The sequence below is a fragment of the Mauremys reevesii genome, linkage group 6 (genome assembly GCF_016161935.1).
Source record: "Mauremys reevesii isolate NIE-2019 linkage group 6, ASM1616193v1, whole genome shotgun sequence".
Lineage (NCBI taxonomy): Eukaryota > Metazoa > Chordata > Testudines > Geoemydidae > Mauremys > Mauremys reevesii.
In genome coordinates this window covers 53,613,927-53,632,801 of record NC_052628.1, presented here as the reverse complement: position 1 = coordinate 53,632,801, position 18,875 = coordinate 53,613,927, and the positions used below count along the sequence as shown (strand labels likewise).

At 38.7% G+C, this 18,875-nt stretch overlaps 1 long non-coding RNA gene across 1 annotated transcript in view; it reads right to left on the bottom strand.

Moving 5' to 3' along the window:
• Positions 1-1,194: 1,194 nt before the first annotated feature.
• The window catches only part of LOC120407824, a 59,157-nt gene continuing 41,476 nt past the window's right edge, over positions 1,195-18,875 (bottom strand). Inside the window, exon 5 of the long non-coding RNA XR_005600273.1 lies at positions 1,195-1,228. This is a non-coding gene — a long non-coding RNA (uncharacterized LOC120407824). The remainder of the gene's footprint in view (positions 1,229-18,875) is intronic.

Sequence of the window (18,875 nt, the reverse complement as noted above, 5' to 3'; positions counted from 1 at the left end):
TTGGCCTGGAATTCCTTTTTCCTTGCAAACTAAGAAGGAGGCAAACTTGGTAAAGTACTGAATTGTTGTTAATACATTCCCATGATCTCAGTAGTCTCTTGCTATATCCTTTGCATCTCACATAATGCTGTATCACCATCAGTCTTCCAGCCTCGGTAACTGTGCTGGGAAGACACTGATTCTTGTGTGGTCTTATCCCACCTATCACATGGTATCTAGACATTATTCAAAGTGACAGCAGACTATGATTACAGATCCTTCTAATGTCATGGATCACATCACCTTGAAAGTAGGGGAGGTTCAAGATGACAGACTAAATGTAGCTTGCCACTATCAACTCTCTGGGATCAAATATCAACCTTTTTACTAAAGAAAAACAAACAGCATCTGTTCTGACAAACAAGGAAAGAAGGAGAAAAACCACAGGCTGAAAGATTAGCTTAGATATAAAAGCCCTACCTATCACCTCTACTATCTACATTACTGTTACTTTACTACAGTACTTTGCATGTATATCACACTTCTTCCCAGGAGATCTCAAAGCACTTAACAAACTTTAATTAATTAAGCTTTGAAACACCTCCGTGAAATATTATTACACCCATTTTACAAATGGGTAAACCACAGTCAGTGGCAGAACTCAGAATGAAATCTGGACATTCTGACTGCTTTAACCACTAGACACACGCTACCACAGTTACATCAGCAAAATGAACTGAGCTGCTGACAGAAAGTGTCAAAAAGCTGGACCTAAAATAACTAAGCAAAAAGCTTTGGTAGGCCAGGTGTTACAAGTATTCTGAGTCATACAGAACTTGAAAGATGAATGCTTAATATTGGCAACGAAGTCTGGGATACCATGGCCTCACGGCTAGCCATATAAGGTGACTTTAATTGGAAAAAGTTGCAGATGAGACAGTCTAGAACTAGTTTTCAAATAACTGATACATTTTATTAAAATTGTGTTTGTGAAAATTGAAATAAATGCTTTTCTTTTGTCAATTCCAACCTGCATAAATGATTTACACACTACATCTGCTCTAACAATCTTTGTTTCCATATTACACGTGTGATCACTAGTGACTGCTATTGTCGACTGTTAATCAAGACCAGTGGATTTATCTTTCACAATACAAATAGTTACTTGTTCTCAACTTCTCAAAGTTCATAATTCAGTCTTACTGTCATTTCTTTCCTCCTCATCCCTGTGCTTTCATGAAAGGTAAACCTGAATAGAAAGAAACCAGAGTTATTAGCTATTGGAAACTTAAATATGCTACTAAACCAGAATTAAAAGCGATAATGAAATTTCCACTGCTGAAAGCACACTTTGCTAACTGATGTATGTAGTGAGAAAGATGGTCACATAACCAATGAAAATAAAAAACATGCTCATTTTTAATATGCCTCATTCATTTTTGTTTGACTTGGCAGCATACCAAATTAGTGTTTACATTAAGATGTTATTTTTAATTTTTGGTAATTAAAATTAATAGACTTTTAACCATTTATTTTAGAGTCTTCCAAAATCCGTATTTCTGATCAAGAGGTTTGTTGACAAATCATCTCAGTTGTTTTAAAACAATGCTTACCAAAATCGATAAGCATTATTAAAACACTATAGAAGAATAAAATTAATCACACATCGAAATCTAGGCTCTGATCCTACGAAAAAATTTTAAAAAAAGAAATTCACAGTGGTGAGTAACCTTACTCCAGAGATCTTAATAGATGAGATTTAGAAATGTTCCTCAGTGACCGAAGAGCACAACTCACGCTGAAAGACATTTTGAAAAGCCCGCCCAGTGGGCCTAATACTGAAGCCACTGAATCAATAGTAGTTTTGTAATGGACTTCAGTGGAAGCAGGATTTGACTCAATGGGACTTTCACACAGATGAACTTACATCAATAGTCTGATTAAGCAGTATAGCTTGTCCAAATTTCCTGTCACAACTTTTTTTCTGACAGAAAACACCTTTTGTACCAAAATGAAATTTTTCATTTTCATTGACGTTTTTCTCTTTCAACAATAATTAAAAAAATCAGAACAAAAACTGGTTCATTTTAGTGGGGAAAAGAGTGAGAGAGTGTGTTTTTCCTTCTACCAAAACAAAATGAAAATATTCATGCAATCCCCCCAACCCTAAATTAACTTAACATTTCAAATGAAACTAATATATATAGTTTATATATATATATAATATATATATTATATATATATATATATATATATAATATATATATTATATATATATATATATAAAACAATATTATATATATATAACAATATTTTTGTTTAATTTGAAATTTTAAGTTAATTGTGGGAGGAGGGTTGCATGAATATATATAAATATATAATATTTAGGCCAAATGGTACATGAAGCAGTAGCTTCTTTCTGAGCTTTGACTTTTCTGCAAGATTTTATCTGACAATATTGTGTTCTATTTTTGCTTATTTATTCTGTAAGAAGCTCTTTATCTCTTTACTTAAAAAAAATCATAGGGTCAATTTCATAGGGAAAAAATTAGGACTGTCAATCACAGTTAATGCATGTGATTAATGCAAAACAAATTAACTAGATTAAAAATTAATGCTCACTTTATATTATTATTTTTGTTACAAATTTTTGCACTGTACACTTTGTATTGTGTGTTGTCATTGAAATGAATATATTTGAAAATGCAGAAAAACATTCAAAATATTTATAATACATTTAAATTGGTATTCTATTCTTGTTTAACAGTGTGATTAAAACTGTGATTATTTTTTTAATCCGGCGATTAATTGCAATTTTTTAATTCATTTGACAGACCTAAAATAAATGTTTTATTTTAAAAAAGGTCTGAAGTATTTTTCACAATAAATTTAGGCTTTGTGAAAATCATCAGTCCTACAGGTTTTCCTAACTCTGATCCAAAGTAGAAGGACGAATCATTGTGGGACAGATTCTGGTATGCTTAATAAATTTCAATAGTACTTTATTCCAGAAGTATTGAATTCAGTGGGGCTAGTCATACGGTAAAAAACTATTCAATGTGAGTAGGGGAATCAAGATCTGGACCAGAGCGTATTGTGGTACAGATAATGGATAAGATTGTCTTTAATAATGATTTTCTAAATATTATAAGTTAACATTTCAAATACTGGCATTTTCCAGATTATCATCCAAGAGATATACTAAGGAGAATGGATATCTTGTGACTCAGTATCCAAAATGTTAACAAAGTTCTATAGTTGGTGTTCTGTCTTCCAGGATCTGACCATGCTCTTCTTTTCATAGCTGCCAGCTTCAACAAAATGTTGGACATGTTCATTTTACCTCTATAATTTAAAAAAAAACCTCCCGTAATTTTCACACAGTTCCTGCACAAACACAGGCAGTATATGAGCTAAGCTTTAAGCGTACAGTAAGGTTGGCTAGTTCAGCTGTCAGCTGTGTAGAATTTAGACTGAATGGTACACAAAGCAGCAGCTTCTTTCTGAGCTTTGACTTTTCTGCAAGATTTTATCTTGCAATATTTTCTCTCACCCGTGCCTTCCTCTATAGCCTCAAAGTAAAAAGAGGAAGCGGTAGGTATTACACCAAATAAATTTCATATAATCTAAGCAAATTTTTGGCACGCCACAGAATCTGTATGTAAGTACTTTAAGATGAAACCTTGTTAAAGTTTTCAGAGCAATCAGCCTTGCTCTCATTTTTTAATGTTGACTAGGCTTTGGCTGGCCAAGCTGTTTTAAACTGCCACAAGGTGTTTTCTTGTGTCTTTATTTTGGCTACTCAAAATTCTGAATCCATTATCCGAGTTAATCCATGTTTATCTCACAGGATAATTCCATTGGCATAGAAAAACCCTTAATTTGAGGTGGCTGTAAAATTTCCGACAGCAAGAGATACAATGCACATCTATTATTTTGCCTCTTATTCCAGTGGCAACCCCACTTTCCTATTGCTACACAGCACACAGGTGACCTTTAGCTTTAAATCATTCCATACAACTTTAGCACACTGCACAGAGTTAATTATGGCTAGATGAATGCTAAAGTGCAATTAGATTCTTTCAACTATCTATCTATATTACTGACGTTGCAAAACTGTACCAAAAACCTCCTGATCATAAACAGAGTTCTGTCAAAGTATGTGAATTAACTGTGATTAATGCACCATCTTTAGGCCACCATCTTCAGATGCAAAAACAAACAAACAAAGGGCAAAACACCACCAAACCAACACTGGCTACAACCAAAGTGCTGCTTTAGATTGTTCCCCCCCACCACACAACACACATCTCCTGGGCTGGGACAGAAGGCCCAAACAGAGCTGAACCACTATAGTTTCTCTGGACTCAGGATAGGCTGTCATGAAGAGCCTGTTCAGGGAGGCTCTGAACCCCTGCTTGCTCTTCTTTCCACAGCAGAGGGGCTGGTCTTGGGGAAAGATTGATATGGTATGGTGTGGCTAGTGGTTCTGTAACTATGTGGGTCCTCACACCAACCGTGTGTGCAGTGTGTCCTAATAAATCCTTTTTGTAGAAAGCCTGTTTACTTGTGCATTGAATGTGGGAAACAGCATTTGCTCCATAAAAAAATACTAGCCTTTCCATGGTAGTTAAATGTCTGTACTGGCCTGAAAGTAGAAAGTTCAACTGTACTCCCGCAATACCAGCCAGCTGACAGACTGAGGGGGTTTCCTAAATCTCAAAGGCAACACGCAGATTAATGTCCTGATACTTTGGGGTTTTTACCACTTCCACTCCAAAAATCAGGATACTTACCATCTTAAGAGTCACAATAGCACAATAAGTGAAGGGGAAAGCAGCTAAAGGATATGAACTATTGGCAACCTCTCCATATATGTAATATACATGTCTGAGCTAACATACACAAACAGGAAAAGCTTGTTCAGTTGTAAGATGGAAGAGCTGGGGAACAATCTGTTCCCCATTCAGAACCATGTAACTTACTCCTAAGAGAGAAATGTAAATGAATATACATGTAAATTAATGCTACTTGGAACACTGATGGTGTGCCAGGGAGTCAATGGCCAAGAAATGTGTGTGCTATTATTTCTTTAGAGAGAGAGAGGCTGGGAATTGTGCATTGGGGGTACTTATTCCATGCAATTGGACAGATATCTGACAGATACGAGGTATCTATCCCCAGGGATCTCTGGCCTGGGCAGTGTTTAGAATCTTCCCTTCCTGCCTGTTCCAGACTCCTGTGAGTCCCACCCCAGAGGAAATCATGTTGCAGTACGCCATTAGCACCCCAGTCATAGATTTATTCAGGTAAAATCTCCTCTTCCTCAAAATTTTACCTGCAGCATATAAAACATTAATCACACTGGGTGAAGGTGGAGAAAAGCTACAGTATTAGGAAATCTAGTCCATTCACATACCAGTACAGGATTGTTCCTTAATCTTTACCTAAAGAACAGGTATCCTCTTTTAACCCCAGTTGATAAATTGCATTAAACTACATGACAGCAAGTAATTCTTCTCACAATGGCAAGTTAGAGACACAGTAAGACTAAGGCACAATATGATTTTACATAACCTGTGTTTTCTGTGGAACACATAAGGGAAAAACATAGTTATATCCTCTCCTAAGATCTGCTAAGGGGGTGCGAGATATGTGGCAAATAACTCACCGTACCTTATTGCAATAAGGAATATGGCTTTCCCGAGCATTCCCATTAATAGATTTCTGCAGTCTTTGCGCAACGCATCCTCTTTTCATCCAAGGAGGGGTTGTGATGAATATGTGGATGCTCAGTCATGAATATTGACCTGTATCCCAAAATGAGTTTTATTCATAATATTTATGAGGCGATGTGTTAAAATGTCTGGGGAGCAGTTTCATCACACTCCCCCACAGCTACCAGGCCTGTGATTGCAAGCCAGTGAGGCTGAATGGGTCTACCTGTCAAAAAATGGCACAACCATCATGGAGTATGCTCTTAAATGGCATGGCTGGCAAACTGGGGGAAAAAACCCTGTGGCAAAAGGAAAATTTCACCCATAGGCCTTGTAATGAACCAATGTGAGCTATATGATAATTGGGCTCAGGCATACAGAGGCAGGGCGGGGCTTAGAGAAGAGGCAATCTCCCTGAGAGATGGGGAGCAGACTGGGGGACACACTCTTTACAAGGAAAATTGAGACCAAGCTGGGTTTCAGGAGCCACATAGCTTCCTAAAAAAATGCTAGTTGGGTCTGTTATTTTCCTATAACCCAAGAGGGAAGCCAATCTGATTTAGCTTGTAGTAAAGCCTAAGATTAGATGGGATTAAATATGTATGTGGGTTGTTTGTTGTTTTGAAATAATTTTCTCTAATGCTCTGTTCCATATGCTAATAATGTTTAAAGAAGGCTGTTCATCACTCTTTAGCACTGGTCACCAGCACCCAGCCAGATCTGGACAGTAACAAGTGGTTGGTATAGAAGCCTGTTGAACTTGGGTTCTGGTCTAAAAGTGGGAGAATTGCAAAATTCCATCCCAGAAAGATAAAAGCAAAAGGCCTAGCACCTGAGGCAGTGCAACTGGAGACACCAAAAAGGGGACAGATGTGCAAGCAGCCCTGTAACCATGACATAAGTTCTCTTCAGCTTGCTGCAAACAATGTGAGACCAGAGTGAAAAGTGAATTAATTAGGTCCCTTGAAATATATGAAAACAAAGGTCATAAAGGCTCCTCCTCAACCTAAAAAGCTCCAACTGTTGCTCAGCAGCCTCTGAAGAGCCTCTATATAGAATCAAAAATCTCTACTAATATTAAAGTCACAAAAACAGCCTTAGGAAACAAGAACAATAAGTAGATTATGGATGCTTGCAGGAGATACATACACAATTGCTCTGAGGAAAGAGGAGCCTCTACATATCTGATTATAAAAGTCATAGGGAAATTTGCCTGTGCTCTTCACAGCAGTACTCAGAAATGTCCAAAGACTCATTTCTTCCAGCATGATGAAACACAGATGAAACACCAGTGAGAACTGACTATCATCACCATTGAAATATTCACAGCTCATTGAGGAACTAAATGGGGACAGTAAGCTGACTACTGTAACAATGTAGAACATAGTTTGTGAGGGAACTCTATCAAATACACTAACAATTTTTGCTTCAATCGGGGCATGTGACAAACTTCATCTGTGTCCTCTCCCACATGTATATATTCACTCACATACCTAAAAAGCTTTTTGTAGCTCGAAAGCTTTTCTCTTTTACCAACAGAAGTTGGTCCATTAAAAGATGTTACCTCCCCAATCTTGTCTCTAGATTTAGAGATATTTGTCTTCTGCAGTGCTTGATGTTATGCCAAGTGGACAAGTGGAGATAAAGTGTTCCTTTATTTAGAAGATGTGTGGTATATTGTGCCCCATTTCTGTGTATCCCAATTTTGTTCTAGTAAAGCTGACACATGCTACATGGTCATTACAGACTGACTGCATGACTCTGGGAAGTCTCTTACTATCACTGAACCTTTTTTAGTTTGCCCTTCAGCAAAATATATATTACAATAGTTCTTAACTACGTTACTAGGCTGCTGTGAGAAAATGCAGTTTAGTTGAGAGAAATAAAGGGGAGATTCTAAGCTAGGAACTCCTGAGTTCTCATACTGATTCTGCTATTGAGTTGTGTGACCTGGGCTAGAATTCAGCTCTTATATTTCATTTTCCTCATCTGCAAAGTAAACATCACATTTACTGTACTTATGTGAGTATTTTGAGGCTTCATTCATTAATAAAATGTATAAAGTGCTTTGAGGTCCTCAGATAGAAGATATTATAGACGTGCAAAGCATTATTATACAAGTGTAAAGTATCACTAATATTTTGTGTCCTGTACTTGGGTTTATACTGCTGGTGTTGATTATCCATACCACATGGATAATCCTATACTGTTGTTACATTCCCTATTTTGAGATCTTATTAGGTTATGTCTTTTTCTTAACAACAATACCTTGCACTTATAGAGATCAATACATCTGAGGATCTCAAAGTGCTGTACAAAAATTGGCATATATTATCATCGCCCTACAGGACATCTCAGAGTGTAAGTGGCAGAGTTAGGAACAAATTTCAGGTCTCCTTCCTCTCAATGTCTTTGTCTAACCACCAGACTACATGTGCAGTAACATGGTTGTCAGGTGGTTGGCCACTTCTTTCTCTACAGCTTATCCCTAGCTGATCTCTTACACTTTTGTGGTTTCAACTCTACACTAATAACTCTCAAATTTGTCTCTTGACCCATGACCTTTCCTACTCTGTTCTATTTTATATCTGATATTATTTCTTACACAACACTTCCTGGATGTCCCTCCATTAGCAAATTCAACATAGCAAAACCAAACTCCCTATTTTCCTCTCTTACATTTTCCTCTTCTCTTTTTTTATCATGGTAGATAATTTAATTATTCTTCCTTTGGTCTGCAACATCAGCATCATCCCTGGCATCTTTCACTTTTTAGCCCTAAATCCTGATAATTTTTCCTTTACAACAAATCGAGAATCCATATCTTCTTATTATTGTTACTGTTAAAATTCTTGCCCTTGCTTTGATAATCTCCTCCTACCTGATCTATTGGAATCTCCTTCTCTCTGGCCTTCTGACATCTACTTCAATTCCTAAGGATCTATCCAGAAGACTTTCTCCAAACTCATCTTCCTGGCACATAGCCATCAGTTTCACTGGCTCTGCATCCATTAGTTTCAAACGCTTCACTATCACTTCCAAGGCTCTGCACAGCCCTGCCTCTGTCTACATCTCATCATTGGGCACCCACCATTTTTCCTAATGGAACTCAGTGGTCTGCCATTTCTACCTTCTTCACTCTCCCTTTATTCTCACCTCCCACAAGTTCAACCATGTTCCTCCTGTGCTGCCTATATGTCTGGAATATTCTCCTTGATCTTACATGCCACACAAGTTGCCTCCCCTCCTTCCAAATCCCTTCTCAAAACTTGCTTTTTCCTATAAGAATAACTGTAGGGATGGGGACACGAATAGTCATGCCTAATGGTTTGAGTCAGGAGTCTGGAACTGGAGCCACAGGTCAGAGCCAGAGTCAGGTGCCAAGCCAAGGGTCAGAACTGAGTTCACATGTCAAGGGTAGGGTGTAGGAGCAAGATCCTGGAGTAAGGTAGGAATTGGGAACCGATGGGGGTGTCTGGGATCCGGGGAGCAGGAACCAGGAACAGGTTGGGAGGCAGGGCTCAGGAGGCAGGGACCATAGCAACAGCTAGACAGATATTCACCTAGTTGCTCAGAAAACTTCCTCTGCCTCTTTCTGATTTAAGTAGTGCATCCCAGCCAATCAGTGGGGCTGGATATCTCCCCTAATCTAAAGTTTTATGAGTGGGCCCCTTTGTGGGTTAGAGCTTCGCTGGCCACTTTCTCTACCAATTTGGGAGAACTGCTGTGTGGCGGCCACAGTCTGAGCAGTTCCTAGGCACCCTGGTTTGCTGCCTTTGATTACAATAATGATCTAATGAATTTTCTTTAAATCGCGCAAAAAATGTGCTTTTAAAGAACAACAGACAACTAAGAACATGCATAATAGCACCCCAGCAACCCTATAATCATATCTTGTTTATTTCCTCCTCCATCCATTCCCTCTACCTTAGATTCTTCTTGATAGGGACCATGTCCATAGCCACTATGCACAGAGCCATGCATATACACAAATACTAATTAATTAATGTAATAATAAAATAATAAAATAATAATAAGAATAATAACAGGGCTTCATAATGATGTTGGATATCAGATGCTCCTTGACACTGCTATTTAACTACACAAATAGCTATCTACACCACAAAGCTGGTTTGTGCTAGATAGGGTGATAATCTGTACACTGAGATGAGGCAGGGTGCAATGTCATATGAGAGCTCTTAGTTTGCTTTTGAGTCCCAGGATTTTGTATCAGCAATGCACACACAAATTCAGCTCTTCACAGCAGACTAGATTCTGGTTAACTCCTGACAAGAATGAATGTGGCTCTGGAAAGCCAGGCTAGTGAGACAGCCGTAACCATCAGACCCTGCCTAACAGACATATGACGTAGTAGGCTGCCATTACCCTGTTGGTATACACTGATTATTTGAGTTAAGAGTCGCATGTCGATTTCCGCCACATAAGGATAAAGGGCTCGATTGTTCTTCCTTTGAAGTCAATGGCAATTTTCCCATTAACTACAGTGGGAGTTGATTGATCCCATAGTCCATAATTCTCATGTCAGATGTATATACAGTATTGCATGTACCAGTTCTGATCTATGTGGCCTCTCATAGTCAGAACCTTGTCCCTGACCCAGTCCACAGGGCTGGCCTTACCATGAGGCAAACTGAAGCGTGCCAGACTGTGTGTGGGAGGTTGCCACTAGGACCCAGAGTGTAGAAAATTGTGTCTGCTGCTGGTGCATATGTATTCTCTCTGCTCTACATGCACAGAGATGATGGAGTGCTGTGCTGGAGGAAGGAGGTCACAAGAGACATAAGAGGCAGGCAGGAGAAAAGGTTAGAGGGAATAACAGAAAGCAGTAGGAGCTGCAGGGAGAGAGAGGAAGAGGAGCCTTTTATGTACCTTTCTAGCACCTCCAGGAGCCTGGACTGATTAACACCAGCTTCTCAGCGACCTTCCTGTTTCCTGCTGCTTCCCTGAACCCACTTGAGGACAACAGGCAGTCAACTGAAGTAGTAGGAGCCAGTTAGGCCCTTAAGATGCTGATATCTTCCCTCACTCAGGCCCTGCTACCAGCCTGCTTATTTGTCCCCTTCAATTGAGTGTTGAGAGCCACTATAGCTGGCACAGAACAGCAGTCATGAGTGAAAGAAGAAAACGCCCCCTGAGGCAGCATTCACAAAAAGAAAGGAAGCTTTTCTATCTAAGCAGGAAGGAGCTCTCCTGAGATACATAGACACAAATGTTCACGGTGAGCATTCCGGCCCCAGTGAGGCTGTGAGTGGTGAGGGGATGCCTGATCTTCCAGTTAGTTAGAGTGCAGGTGACCTGGTAGCTACTGCAGCATCCATATCTCCATCTCAAATGGAGATCAGAATAGATGATCATAATGGCCCCTTCTAACCTTAAAGTCTAAAGTCTATGCACATTCCTGAAGAAAAGTGTAGATCAGAGAAGAGTGTGGTGGAGGCTCAAGAAACAGCTGCTGCTGAGTTTAGTTCCTTAAGTCTAGATGATCCCGGACTGTGGACCCACTTGAGCAGTAGCTTGAGGGATTTCCTTGTACTGCATGGGCCACAGCAAGTGAAAAACTTCATTTTCCCCAAAGACAATGAAAACAGAAGTTTCCATCCAACAAATTACTGGCGTGAAATCCCCAATGGTGACAAAGTGCAGAGGCCATGGCTTATGTACTCAAAAACCCAGAATGCTGCATACTGTTTTTGTTGCAAACTCTTCCAGTCTAATGTTCAGACACATTGGGTTCTACAGGAACAAAGGACTGGAAAAATCTGGCTAGAAATCTGGCATGCCATGAGATGGGCAGCAAATCACCAGAGAACGTTCTATAGGTGGAAAGAGCTTGAGATGAGACTAAGGTTAAAGGCCACCATAGAGGATCAGCATCAAGAGAAGATTGCATCAGAGTCTCTTTACTGGAAAAATGTTCTGAAAAGGCTCATTGCCATTGTGAGAATGCTTGCTACCCAAAACCTAGTACTGCATGGCACTTCAGATCAGCTGTATGTGCCAAACAATGGAAACTTCCTTAAAATTGTGGAGCTGATGGCTGAGTTTGATGCTGTACTCCAGGAGCATCTAAGAAGAGTCACCACCCAAGAAATGTACACACATAACTACTTTGCAAAAACAATTCAAAATGAGATCATACAGTTACTGGCAACAAAAATCAAACAGAAGATTGTGGCAGATCTGAAGTCAGCAAGATAATACTCTTATTCTGGACTGCGCACCTGACATCAGCCATATGGAAGAAATGACTTTAATAGTGTGTTTTGTAATAACAACAGAACCTAATGAAAATGTCCCTGCAATGGTGACTGTCAGAGAGCATTTTCTAGAATTTATGGACATTGATGATACTACAGGAGCTGGTATGACAAATCTGCTTCTTAAAAAGCTGGAAGATATGGGAATTGCGATAGCTGACATGAGAGGTCATGGCTACGATAATGGTGCCAACATGAGAGGAAAGAACAGAGAAGTGCAGACACGGATCTGAGAGTTAAACCTTCAAGCTTTTTTTGTCCCATGCAGTTCTTATTCATTGAACTTGGTGGTCAGTGATGCAGCATCAGCTTGTAGTGAGGCTGCTGAATTTTTAAATGTAATTCAAAGAATCTATGTATTTTTCTCTGCATCAACTCATCAGTGGCAAATTTTGAAGCAACATCTGGGAACATCCTCTTTGACACTGAAACCACTGAGTGCCACACGATGGGAAGGTTTAGTGGAGGCGATAAAGCCTATCAAACACCAAATTGGAAAGATAGATAATGACATAGTTGCCATTATGGAGGATAACGCTATGACAGGAACTGTTCGTAGAAGAACAGTGGCAGAGAGAAATGGAATCACCAGAAAGATACATAACTTCAAATTTCTGTGTGGCTTAGTGTTGTGGCATGACATACTGTCTGAAATAAATGTTGTAAGCAAGAAACTCCAAGGTGTTCACCTTGATATATCTGGAGCAATGGAACAACTGGACAAAGCAAAGTCATACTTACAGTCTTACCGGTCAGATGAGGGATCTCAAAATGTTCTGAAGAGTGCACAGAAGTTGGCAGAGGAACTTCACATGGAAGCTATTTTCCCAGCCATTCAAGAATACAAGAGTCACCGAAGAAGAAGAAGACATTTTGATTACGAGGCACAGGATAATCCCACAGACCCCAAACAACAATTCAAAGTTGAATTTTTTAACCAGGTGCTAAATTGTGCAATACAGTCAGCTGAAGAACGTTTCATGCAGCTCAAGGAACACAGAAGTATATTTGGATGTTGCATGATATTCCAAAACTCCTCACTATACCTGAAGAAGACCTACACCAGCAATGCAGGGCACTAGAGACAGTGTTGACACATGATGACATGCGCGATATTAATGCGAGTGATTTAGGTGATGAACTGAAAGCCCTTTCAAGATACATTTCAGCAGGACCAACTCCAAAGGCTGTTCTGGAATGTATGTGCACAAATAAGATGACCACCCTCTTTCCAAATGCTTTTGTTGCTCTGCACATACCTCTAACACTTCCTGTAACAGTTGCCAGTGGAGAACGCAGCTTCTCCAAGCTGAAGTTAATAAAAACACATCTACGCTCCACAATGACACAGGAGAAGCTGTTCGGCCTTGCAACCATCTCAATAGAGCATGAGCTGGACCAGATTGTGGACCTTCAGAATCTTTGCAACCAAGAAGGCACGGAAAGCACCACTTTGATTATTCAAGATAAAATGCCAGTGTTTACTATGCAGACAAGAAAAGTTGCACTTGCAGTTCAGGCATTTGAAAGTTAAGTGTTACTTATAATTTTTGAACAAGGCATTTAAGTTGTTCTTCTTTATTGGGGTAGGTAGCAGAGCAGTACCATGAGAGGAGTAGAACAGGAAGAAGGCAGAATTGTGACTTTTCAAAGTTTTGGCCCAAGTGAAGGGGTATGGGGGGTGTCATTTGAGCTCCCCACCTCAGGTGCCAAAATGTTGTGGGCCGGCCCTGCCAATCCAACACACCTCCATCCACAACTCCTTCAAGCCCTTTATTAATTAAAACACACTTCTTCTAGGAGATTATAAACTCTAGTTCTTCTTTCAAATAAGAGTCAATGAAATTGAAAAAGGTCAAGCAGAGAAAAACCATGGAACTAATAAAATAAGTGCTCAATCACTTACCTTTTCCTTTCTGCCCACCTGCTATCATTTAGATCTATGTTGACTGTTCAGTTTGCATGCTCTTGGTGGTGGAGGCCTTTTTTTTTTTTTAGCACACTATATGTACTATATGTTTTTAAAATAGAGATTCTATAAGAAAAAAATATGTGATCTGAGGTATAGGAAATCACTGTTAAATACACATGCAGCACTTTACTGTTCACAGGTCTAGTTAGTAATCCTTTTAGCATAAACATCAAGCTTATCCTCATGATAAGATGAAAAAGTACATCTGAAAGTCATGAAAGATTATGAGTTAACATTTTATTTGCATAAAATACGTTTTCAGCACAAGCTCACTCAGGTGTAGCACTGTTCACCACCAGAAATGCAATTCAGTGTGAGCTGTTTCCTAAAGGAAAAGTATATGTGAGAATTTAGATTATTTTGTCTAGCACAGCTGCTGCCTGTACTGCAAAATGAGAGCTGCAGCTGATGACAAGGTAGTATGGAACTTGACACCTCTGTTGGCATTTATCCAAGAACACAGAATGTTTTAGCCAGTCTGCGGCATGTGATACATTTCTTAATTGTTGATAACATATAATTAGGACAATCTAAGCCTAGTTTAATGAATGCAATAAGTTAAACTGAAGCGCTTGACTATACTTGGATAGACTTTGTTAGTCTTGGAGCATGAATCTGCAGAATCACATTTTATAAACAGCACAAAATGGAATCTTCCCTTTACAAACTATCAGCCTAGAATTATGGCTGACACCCTAAGCCACAGGATAAATTCTGTGCACAGTATAAACCGTCAGCTGAACTTCATGGCAAAGGTACCTAAAATAAACTTCTCTCCTTAAAGATTATAAATACAAATTTTATATGAAGATTTCTGGCACATAAAAGGATGACTGTCTAATACTTCAGTTAAATGTGCTCTATTTATTTTCATAACCTCCAGTCATGTCCAGAAGGTAGATAATCCATTCTACTGTACCTCAGCAATGGGCAGTTGGATGGGGGATAATGCAAATCACAGGGGGTTATAAAAATCATAAAATGATTAATAACATTTTATTAATATTTTCATTCTTGAGCTTTTCACATTCCATAACTGTCAATTTTGTAAACACTTAATGCATTCAGGAACTTAAATACCTGTGTATCATCTCTACCGCTACCATGAATCATTTCAGCACGAGTTTTACAAAAGCTTTTGGAAGAAGAATAAAAAGCTAGTAGATAATCCAGCCTGGGAAGTAAAGTACTGGTATTTCAGTTAAATAAAAAATTACACAGGGAATAAAGATCTCCCCATTTATTCATCACATGCTTTCTGAGGCTTTTTGCTCTTTAAATTTGCTCTAATGTTATCAGAATTGATTTTTAGTCTCTGTGATCCCAGAGGAAATGTCTTCAGCAATGCTCTCAATGGGTAACTGTAATGAAGAATCAGCTTGTAGAGCTGTTACTATAGTACTCTCAATTCTAGAGCTTTTGAAAATTTTTATTTAGCTGACAAAAAAGCTCTGAATTCCAAAGCTCTAAATTTAGAAGTATTTCCTTTCCCAATTTTTGGCATAAAATGAATTTAATTATGTATTTTTTGTAATATTCCATCAACAATATCTTTAAAATTAACGTTCACAAGCTTTTAAATAAATACTGAACCTAACTAAAAGCACGGATACAAAACTTATAATGATACTAGAAACAAAATCTATCCACATTTTCACTTTTTTTGACATTGTGGGACAAAAAATCTATTAGGCTTTACTAGAAAATATCTATGTACAAAGAGCTCTGCTTGAATGTTTACTTCTACCATGTATTTAAGAAAGGCATTTTAACAGGGGTGCTACTTTCTGGCTCTCTTGGGCAAAGAGCCCAGCTCTATTTTTAGATGTCAACGTCCTAAATTGTATACTATATCACACAGGGCAATGAAAGCAAAAATGGCAATTCAGCTTCCTATTATTTTTGAGAGAGAGCCAACTCTGCCCCATTTCTGCTGAAAAGCTCCGCTTTAAGCTGTACATAATCTCCAATAAAATCACTATAAAAAATATAGGCTTCATACACACACACAATTTAATTTTACATATACAGTACATATTAGGTGGAGAAGAGTGAAGCCATAGTAGCTGAAAATAACATCAACATATACATATTTTTATTTTCTATATTGTTATGAATAAGTTTACAACTTTCATTTGCATCATTTTTATTAAAAACAAAATCCTTCTTCACAGTATTCAGAACTGAATCTCCGACCAGTGCACAATTCATTTCCTCAAAATCTGTTCAACTATGTACTTAATTATGAAACCCTTACTTCTGTGAGTAGTCCTTACAGTAGCAGTCCCACTTTGTGGGAGTAAAACTTGTAGTACTGGGCCCTATAATAGTTCTCTTGTACCACTTATAAATAAGGCAAATGCTTGATAATGACACTTTTTTAGGTGTTGGCCACCTGCACTTGTCTACAATCACTTGAAACTCTACCCACACCTCTGACAATCAAATTCCATCCTACAGATGTTTCCTAGATAGCCAAGACACAGACACAGAAATGGACTGCATGCAGCGGGAGGAAGTGAACAAAAACTTAACCACTTCTGATAATTAGACAAAGATAACATTGAAAAATGCTGTAGCATAAGCACTATGCAATGCAATGTGTGGCTGTAATTTTACCCTCACTGGGTCCAAAGCAAGAGGAAAAATTATAATGAGATGACAATAAAATAATAACAACATTTTGCACTTACAAGAGCACTTTATGTTTTCAAAGATCTGTGGAAACAAAAACTAATTCAGACTTTTAGCACTCAGGTGAGGTAAGCAAGTATTAACTGTGAGGCAGGAATGTATTGCATATAACTCCCAAGAGGTTCCTGAGGGAGGTATGTATCATAGTCCCTTCACCAACTTGTCAGTGGGTGGGGATGATAATATTGCACTATCATCTGTAACAGCATATTCTCTGGGGTGAAATTTCCCCTTTCCCCCAGAAAGCACCATTACTGAGGTTGAGGAATGGAATTCACCAAACACATACCATTTACAGGCAGGACTCAGGGCTGCAACACAGCACCTGTGTGTCCTCTGTTTCATCCTACTGGTTAGAATGGTACCCCTCCACTACTGGAAGCCCCTTGGTATGACCCCTCTGCCCCAGCAAATATGGATAAAGTGGTACTCCTGTTGAGTGGAGTCTTGCCTGGGGGTAGAGGGACTAGTGCAGTCCATCTATGGGTGAGCTTCCCACTCACTCTGCAGAGAAGCCTGCTAGCTCTAAAGCCTGCAGACCACTTATACTGCTTTGTTCTACTCTCACATTATGAACACATTCAGGATAATAAGCACTATGTCCAGTTATAAAAGTTTGCAGGATCAAGCCTTTTGAAAGCATCGTTTGTTTACTAGCTGACTTTGTGTATCCAAATTCTATTTGCTTTACTCATGTGAGTAGTCCTGTTGAAGTTAAGGGAATTACTCACTTGAGAATGGGCAGCAGGATGTAGCCCCAGATGCAATTAGGTTTATGAACAGCTTTAAAAAGCAATGTTTCTTGCTTATTATGTTTGTGGAATTTAACAATTTTACAACATACTGTTTGCATTTATTTGTAACATGAGAGTACAGAAAGGTGCCTGATTTAGGTCTCAATCTCATTAAGATTTACAACACATGTTTAACTTTACTCAGTGTGAGTAGTGCCATTGACTTAATTGGAATTACTCACAATGCATAATGTTAAGCATGAGTGAATGTCTTTACATCCTTTAGAATCCTTGCGGTTAATGCACAGGACTGGGAATCAGAAACCCTGAAATCTATTGTTGGCTCTGCCTCTTAATTGCTGTGTGACTTTGGATAAGTCATTTCACCTCTCTGTGTCTCTATTTTCCCATCTGTAAAATAGGATAACAACACTATCTCACAGTGATGTCTGAAAATTAAAGTTTTTAAGCACTTTGAGATTCCCAAATGAAAGGCAGCAGATACTTGCAAAGTGTTTTTGTGGTGGTTATTATTATTATAATCTGTCAGACACTCAACAATTCAGGCTGTTTAATTAAGAAACATTTTCCTCCTGCTATTTTTGCACAATGTTTAGTTATTGTAGGGTTGCTCATCATTGCTGAGTTGCAGGCATCAGGAGCTGCTCTTAAAATAAGCTTTGAAATGGTGCTTTAAAGGAAAAATCCAGAAGCAATTACATGTGTCTACGGAGTAAGTCTTCCAGGAAGTTTAGACGTACACAGTAGATGCAGTGTTTTGTTTCCTGGGACATACTTCTTACTGGGGCAGAAAAAATAAAGAAGCAAGACAGGTAGTGGCAGACTGCAGCTACACCGAGGCGTAGAAAATGTTGTTACTTCATTGCTGTACATAGTCATGTTCACAATAAAGGGGTTAGCTTGATACCAGTCTGCTTGTCAGTAACATATAACAACATGGGCTTTGCAAAGAGGTGGAGAAAATGTATTAGGTCAAATTTGGGCTTGATCAACCTTAACTTTTTTCCTTTAGAGGAAAGAGCTCTTTGTGACAGGTGTATCTATGTCCATATTGCCATACATTCTTCTGATATCTATGGAGTACAAGACAGTGGGTTGCTGGAAATAAATGTTTAGCATTTTCATGAAGAGATTTTCCATCCATTCACCTATCCAGCCAAATAAGTCTTTCCACCATGACTAGGAAGGCTGACAATTCGGCCACATGTAAAAAGCTCCAATTGAGATGTGGAAGGTGATTTCTTCCCCGGCTGGGTTTGAGGGATCAGACTTCTTTTTTTGAAAGACATTTTTAGACTAGGCCTAATTTCAGTGGTTGAATAGGAGTCGGTTTCTTGTTTTGTTTTTCTCTCTCTCTGCCATGTGCACCTGATTTGTGAGAGGTCTAGTAAGGGATGGAATATTCCATATAATTTGAAAGGATTGCCACTACCAATGGAGCCTGGCAATTTAAAAAATGTTATTTAAAACACATCCTCAG